The following is an 8,549-nucleotide window of genomic DNA, read 5'->3' as shown; positions in this document are numbered from 1 at the left end:
CATAAAATTATTTAATGCTAATTAGAAGACATAAATATTTGGAACCATTTCCTCATAAACCAGAGATAATCGATAAGATTTTGAAAATAAATTGTCATAAATAAGTGGAAATGCCCATGTAATTATCTACATATTTCTGTATTCTGAAAGGTCTGTACTATATTAATACTATAGAAATGACATAAAAATGAAGAAGAAAATATTTTAGAAAAAGTATAAACTTTAGGTTTAGCAAGCATTTATTTACTATCTCTTACATGCAAATAAATCACTGTATTAAGCACCAGGGAAGTAAAAATGAACATGGTATTTTCTTATAAGGCATCCATGATTAATTGGTTGGATAAATATGAATGAAAACAACTTAAAGGCCAGGAAGATAAAGCACTAACAGATGTGTAAACAAAGTGTCAACTAGTAGTGCTCAGTTTTCCTTCTACAAAATGAGAATAAAGAAATCTTGAATTCAAAACTGAAGGTGTAAGATAATGAGCTCCTTAACTGAGTATTTGACTTTCTTGAATGCTAGAGGCATTACTTTATTACATCTTCTTTAGTTTCTGGGTGGTTAGCTAAGTTGGTTAGCGAAGCAGTCATTCATCCTTCATTCATTTATTCATTTATTCATTCATATAAGAAATACTTATTGAACACCCATTATGAGCCAGGTCCTGTGATGGGCACTGGGAACACAGAAAGCCACAGACCAAGATTCTAATGGAATAGTAATGAAAAAGAGATCACAGATTAAATCACCTATTGAACCTTCCTGCTCCATTGTTACTTTGACTTTTAGCTAGCAAAGTGCAATTGTGAACTAGAAAAGAAGCTCGAAGAACACGCTTCACTGAAGATCTGCCACTAGCATCATTTATGTATATAATGTTTGAATTTCATCATTATCCCTTATTTCCTGAGTTAACATTTTAATTTTTTGCTCTATTTTTCTAAATTAATAATATTCTAAAATCCATAAAATATGAAGTCTTGGGGGAAAAGGATTACAAAATAGAGCATGTTTTCCTATAAATCATTTAAAACTTTGTGGTATTCTTAGTAAATGCCAGTAGAGCAATCTTTTAGAATATTTAAATCTAATTTTGTTTTTGGACCTATAAGCTGTAAATTTGCTTGTGCAATCTCATAAATATATCTTAAACTAAGAAATATGTCTTGAACTATCTCCTATGATCTTTTTTACTCAGTCAACTAAAAATTAAGTAGAATAGAAAATAATGTTTCTAAAGGTAGCATGATTAAATAGTTCAATTTTTATAATTTATAGATATAAATAAGCAGCTGAAAACTCAGCTTTTCATATCAGTGAATAAAAAGTATTGTTAAAATAATTACTTGTGTATAAAAGAACATAGAACACAGATAACTATGCTAAGAGATATGCTGCAGGTCCCGAAGGATTCTTTCATAATAAATGGAAAACAACAACAAAATAACTAGAATACTTTATAATTAGTTGCAGTAGATTTGAAAGAGCTGTTACTTTGCCCAGATCCTATTCTTTGTTTAAATTTTGTTTGACAAGTATTTTATAAATGATTATAGGAGGTGGTTTCTGTTTCATTAATGAAGCTGATAATGGTTAATTACTAAAGTGGAGTAAACAGTTCAAAACCACATCAAGAATGAAAAGCCAATTATGTAGAAATTATCCAGCTGTACTAAATATGATTTCCTTTTACTATTAAAATATCAGAAATATTTTAAAATCCTTAAGGAAAAAAACCAACCAAACCACCTCTCTTGTAACTTTATTTCTTATTGTTTTGTTTAGAAGCGAAAGCCACATTTAGTTTAGTTTTCAAATTCAGCAGAACACTTCCAAAACACAAAATCAGATTTGCCCAATCTTAACATAAAATGAAAATCAGTACAACTTAAGAGACATTCTTTTTGATTGCTTAATATGAGCTGCAACTATAGAACCAAATTTGGATCCTAGCTTTTCTTGTTTTTAAATTGAAATTGATGAAAGTTAAAATTAACCACTTAAAAAGAGAACATTTCAATGGTATTTAGTACATTCACAGTGTCCTGCAATTATCTCCTCTATCTAGTTCCAAAACATGTTCATAGCCTCAAAAGGAAAGACCATACTCATTAAGCTATTACTCCCCACTTAGCCCAGTCCAGCTCCTGGCATACACCAATGTGCATCCTGTCTTTATGGATTTACCTATTCTGGATATTTCATATAAGTGGAATCATACAATATATGACCTTTTGTGTCTACCTTCTCTTACTTAACAGTGTTTTTGAGGTTCACCTACATTCCACCATAGGTTGTACTCATTTCTTTTTTTTTATTTTTAAGTTTTTATTTATTTATTATTTGAGAAAGAAAGAGAGATTGAAAGAATGAGCGGGAGGAGGGGCAGAGGAAGAAGCAGATTCCCTGTGGAGCAGGGAACCTGACACTAGACTTGATCCCAGGACCCCAGGATCATGACCTGAACCAAAGGCAGACACCCAACCAACTGAGCCACCCAGGTGCCCAGTACTCATTTCTTTTTATGACTTAATTACTGTTTTATTGTTTGTTTATACTACCCTTTGCTCATCTAGTCATTTATTGATGGGCATTCGTACTGTTTCTACCTTTTGGCTAAAGTGAATAGTGCTGATGTGAACATGTATTTGAGTATCTGTTTTCAATTCTTTTGGGTATGTATTTAGGAATAGAATTGCTTGGTCATATGGCAATTCTATGTTTAAATTTTTGAGGAATCACTAAACTATTTTCCATAATACGGAACTATTTTACATTTCCATCAGCAATGTACTAAAGCAATGTACTAAAGTTCCAGTTTCTCCACACACTCACCAACACTTAGTAACTACTTAAAAAACAATTTTTTAAAAGATTTTATTCATGAGAGAGATAACGAGAATGACTGAGAGAGCACAAGCAGGGGGAGCAGCAGAGGGACAGGGAGAAGCAGATGCCCCACCAAGCAGGGAGCCCGACATGGGGCTTGATCCCATGACCCTGGGATCATGACCTGAGCTGAAGGCAGACACTTAATGACTGAGCCACCCAGGCTTCTCTTAGTTACTATTTTTTAAAATTACAGCTATATCCCAGGGCCTCTGAAGTGGTACTTTATTATGGTTTTGATTTGCGTTTACCTAGTGGTTAATGATATTGATATTTTTCATGTTTTTGTTGGTTATCTGTGTATCTTCTCTAGAGAAATGGGTAATCAAGTCCTTTATGCATTTTTAAAAATGTTTTATTTTTCATTAACATATAATGTATTACTAGCCCCAGGGGTACAGGTCTGTGAATCTCCAGGTTTATACACTCCTCGGCACTCACCATAGCACATACCCTCCCCCTGTGTCCATAACCCAACCACCCTCTCCCTAACCCCCCTCCCCACAACCCTCTGTTGGTTTTGTGAGATTAAGAGTCTCTTACATTTTATCTCCCTCCTGATCCCATCTTGTTTTCTTTTTTCCTTCCCTACCCCCAACGCCCCCCCATTGCCTCTCAAATTCCTCATATCAGGGATATCCTATGATAATTGTCTTTCTCTTGACTTACTTCACTCAGCATAATACCCTCTAGTTCCATCCACGTCATCGCAAATGGCAAGATTTCATTTCTTTTGATGGCTGCATAGTATTCCATTGTATATATATATATACCACTTCTTCTTTATCCATTCATCTGTTGATGGACATCTAGGTTCTTTCCATAGTTTGGCTATTGTGGACATTGCTGCTATAAACATTTGGGTGCACATGCCCCTTCAGATCACTACATTTGTATCTTTAGGGTAAGTACCCAGTAGGGCGATTGCTGGGTTGTAGGGTAGCTCTATTTTCAACTTTTTGAGGAACATCCATGCTATTTTGCAGAGTAGCTGCACCAGCTTGCATTCCCACCAACTGTGTAGGAGGGCTCCCCTTTCTCTGCATCCTCGCCAGCATCTGCATTTCCTGACTTGTTAATTTTAGCCATTCTGACTGGCGTGAGGTGGTATCTCATTGTGGTTTTGATTTGTATTTCCCTGATGCCAAGTGATGTGGGGCACTTTTTCATGTGTCTGTTGGCCATCTGGGTGTCTTCTTTGCAGAAATGTCTGTTCATGTCCTCTGCCCATTTTTTTGATTGGCCTTTGTGAATTTTTAAAATCAAAGTTTTTTTTGTCTTTTTTGTTCTTGAGTTGTGAGAATTCTTGATAGTCTAGATACTACATATATGATTTACAAATATTTTCTCCCATTTTGTAGATTTTCTTTTCACTTTTTTGAGACTGTTCTTTGATGCATAGAAGTTTTTAATTTTGATAAAGTCCAATTTATCTATATTTTCTTTTGTTATTCAAAGTTTTGATGCCAAATCTGAGAAACCATTCCTGAATCTAGGATCGTGTCAGTTTATCCTTGTGTTTTCTTGTAAGAGTTTTATGGTTTTTGCTCTTATATTTTGGTCATTAACTCACTTTGAGTTAATTTTTTATATGATATGAAGCAGGGGTCCAATTTCATACTTTTGATTGTGGACATCTTGTTGTCCCAGCACCATTTGTTGAAGGGTCTATTCTTTCCCCATTGAATGGTATTAGCATCTTTGTAACACATCAATTAACCATACATAGATAGGTTAGAGACTGGCTTTTAAATTACTGTGAAATCAAATGGGTATTTTTATCTTACTACAAAGATTCTAAAAAATTTGATCCCATACTAATGGGGGTGTATAAGGATTTTTCTGGTGTTAAACATTCTGGTCTCTTGGTTTAGTTCTTACAATAGGATATGGTAGGGAGGAAGCATTTTATAATGGAAAGAACATTCTCTGTACACTGCCTGGGGTTTGAATCACATCTCTGCATTCAGCCTTCATTGATCTTAGGCAAATAACGTTATCTGCTTCTTTAGGACAATCTCTAGAAGTTTCTCAGTTGAATCTATTATTATGGTGTTTATTATAGGTAAGGTGCCAAACCCTGCAGTCATGCTTCTGAACTTTTATTCTTTTTTTTTTTAAAGATTTTATTTATTTATTTGACAGAGAGATCACAAGTAGACAGAGAGGCAGGCAGAGAGAGAGAGAGAGGGAAGCAGGCTCCCCGCTGAGCAGAGAGCCCGATGTGGGACTCGATCCCAGGACCCCAGGATCATGACCTGAGCTGAAGGCAGTGGCTTAACCCACTGAACCACCCAGGCACCCCTGAACTTTTATTCTTTTACTGCAATGACAACTCTGTTGGAAAACATGTCCACTGGATCTTTTCTCCATTATAGTGTATTATAGAAGAAAGAAGTTTGGTGTTTACTTTTTCATTGTATATTCTGTTTTCCCTCCACCTTTCACTTAATGGTGTGGACTCACAAAAGCCAACTGTGTCCATTTCTTTCTAACTCTGTACTCTGTAACATCATGCTGGCAGCTTGCTATTGGCCGTGGTGGGAGTATGTACACCTGGGAAATAATCAGATACTATAAATCAAGTTTGTTTTTTCCAGTGAGCTGGCTCTTGAGCTTCCACTGCTCCCACTCCTATCTTACTAATTTTTAATAATTCCTTTTTAAAAGATTTTATTTATTTATTTGACAGACAGAGATCACAAGTAGACAGAGAGGCAGGCAGAGAGAGGGGGAGAAGCAGACTCCCCACTGAGCAGAAAGCCCAATGTGGGGCTCAATCCCAGGACCCTGGAATCATGGCCTGGGTCGAAGGCAGATGATTTAATCCACTGAGTCACCCAGGTGTCCCTAATAGTTCTTTTTAAAAGATTTTTATTTTTTATTAGAGAGAGAGCACAGCAGGGGGAGCAGCAGAGGAAGAGGGAGAAGCAGGCTCCTCACTGAGCAGGGAGCCCAAGATGGGGCTTGATCCCAGGACCCTGAGATCATGACCTGAGCTGAAGGCAGATGCTTAACCCACTGAGCCACCCAGGTGCCCTGATTTTTCATAATTCTTTAAAATACAGTTTAAGTGAAATCTCACTTCGGAAGTATGTGACTCCTCTCTGCTTTCATAGAAACGAGTGCATGATTTTATTGCCTTTTCAATGACTTTTTAAGGATCAAATTCAGTGTCAGGATTTAACCAGAGAAGGAGAACCAGGGATTTGAAAGGATTTATTGCAAGAAATTAGCTGACACTGTTGTGGAGGGTGGCTGAATAAGTCCAAAGACCATAGGTAGATAGAAGGTCAGGGAGAAAAGACCACAAGTAGGCTGGAACCCATGGGATGAGCTGTTTGGAGTTGTCTTCATCATTCCTTCATCTCCCTGCATCGTTAGTCTCTCCTCTCTTCACTACCATCATTTCTGTCATCTTACAAACATAGTCTGCTTCATGTTAAAAGCAACCTTAAATCTGGACCTTAAATCCCAATCTAGAGTCCATTCCACTTTTCTGCTCCTCCATGCAGCTAAACTTCTAGCCAAATGAACAGAGAATGTTTCTATCGGCTGTGTTTTGCTACCTTGCCTCCAATTCACTTTTTTAAAAAGTCAACAACTTTTATTGTAAATCATGCATTTTATAGAAACAGGAATGTATCAAACAGGCCAGGGTAATATAAAAAATTGTTTTACAACTTCAAGTTTTAAACTTGACCCTCCAGTTGCCCCTTACCCGCCCCTACAGCCTAGCCATGGTCAACCCCACTGAGTTCTTCTGCATGGAGGAAGACTCAGCCTTTGGGCTGAGTCTCCTTTAAGCTGCTTGCAGGCAAAGTTCCAAAGACAGTAGAGAACTTTCATGCTCTGAGCACTGGGAAGAAAGGATTTGATTATAAAGTTTTCTGCTTTCATAAGATTAGTGCAGGATTTATGTGTCAGGGAGGTGACTTCACAGCCAAAATGGCACTGACAACAAGTCTGTCTATGGGGAGAAATTCCACGATGAGAATGTCATCCTAAAGTGCATGGGTTCTGGCATCTTGTCCATGGCAAATGCAGGACCCAACACAAATGTTTCCCAGTTCCTCATCTGCACTGTCAAAGCTGAGTGCTTGGATGGCAAGCATGTGGTCTTTGGCAAAGTGAAAGAGGGCATGTGGAAACCATGGAATGCTTTGGGTCCAAGAATGGGAAGACCAACCAGAAGATCACCACTGTTGACTGTGGACAACTCTATTACATTTGACTTGTGTTTTATCTTAACTACCAGACCATTCCTTGTGTAGCTCAGGAGAGCACCCCTTCACCCGCATCTGCTCGAAATACCCCATAATCTTTGTGCTCTGACTGCAGTTCTGTGGGTTCCCTATTTTCCTTACTCTCCTTCAAGTCTAGCTGGATTGCAGAGTTAAGTTTATGATTATGAAACAAAAACTAAAGAACAACAAAATAAAACTGCAGGTTTGTATGTGTTGCTCTATTTACATCTGGAACAGGCACAGCAGAGGCACTTGTCCCATGCCTCCTTGCAGATGTAGCCCTGGGCACACTTGGCACTGCCCATGGGGCAGCAGGAACAGCAGCTCTTCTTCAGAAGGTGCATTTGCTCTCTTTGCTTTTGCAGGAGCCGGTTCAGGTGCAGGAGCTCCTGGGGAAGCAAGAGCACTTAGGGTCCATTTTGAGCAGAGGTGAGGATCATGACCCTAGCCAAAGGCAGATGCTCAATAAACTGAGCCACCCAGGTGCCCCAAGCTTTTCTGTTCTTAACAAAGGGACATATGCCATGGGCTCCACACACTTGCTTTTCCACCCTGCCTTGTACATGAGTCCAGAGTGATGATACCCATCATGCAGCCTTCAGGGCAAGTTCAGGGGAATCACAGCAGCTCCAACACAGCTGCCAATTAGGGTCTGGAGCTGCTCATCTCCAGACTTTTTGTTGTGTGTGGGGGGAGGGGAGCAAGGTTCTCATTTGGGTTTAACTTGATCTTTTGTTGTTTCTTGATTCTGAAATTAGTTCTTATTAAGAAAGTCACCACCAACTTTCATACTGCTAAATTCAAAAGAAACTTTTCTTTCCTCGTCTTATTTAGAATCTCAGTAGCATTCCACACTGTTGAGCACTTTCTCCATGAAACATGTCTCTTTTAATTTCTTTGGTGCCTCTTTCTTAATTTTCTCTTTTTCTTTTATTTTTTAAAACATTTTATTTATTTACTTGAGAGAGAGAGAGAGAGAGAGTGAGAGAGGGAATACAAGCAGGGGGAGTGGGAGAGGAAGAAGCAGGCTTCTAGCTGCACAGGGAGCCCAATGCCGGTCTCAATCCCAGGACCTTGGAATCTTGACCTGAGCCGAAGGCAGATGCTTAAAGACTGAGCCACCCAGGTGCTCCTTCTTTTACCTTTTTAGCTACTTACTCTCTTAGAAGTTCGCTCTTCTCAAGCCACTATTAAGTATTGAAGTTCCCCAAGGCTGTATCCTACTACTTTTTTCTTCCTTGGAGATCATATATATTCTATGGCTTTAAATACCATCAATATCCTGAAAGCTTCCAGATTATATCACCTCCAGCACTGGCTTCTCTAAATTCCAGCTTCATACTGTCTAATTCTCTGCTTAACATTCTAGACGTTTTATGAACTTTTTAGTCTCAATATGTCCAAAG

General features: G+C 38.2%; 2 pseudogenes; one reads left to right on the top strand and one right to left on the bottom strand.

The window, feature by feature from the left end:
* Positions 1–6,636: 6,636 nt before the first annotated feature.
* On the top strand, positions 6,637–7,130 carry LOC123951398 (annotated as a pseudogene).
* A 129-nt stretch (positions 7,131–7,259) lies between these two features.
* LOC123951328 lies at positions 7,260–7,561 on the bottom strand (annotated as a pseudogene).
* Between the last annotated feature and the right edge of the window lie 988 nt (positions 7,562–8,549).

This window comes from Meles meles, chromosome 1 (assembly GCF_922984935.1).
Source record: "Meles meles chromosome 1, mMelMel3.1 paternal haplotype, whole genome shotgun sequence".
Taxonomy (NCBI): domain Eukaryota; kingdom Metazoa; phylum Chordata; class Mammalia; order Carnivora; family Mustelidae; genus Meles; species Meles meles.
This window is presented reverse-complemented; position numbering and strand designations above follow the sequence as displayed.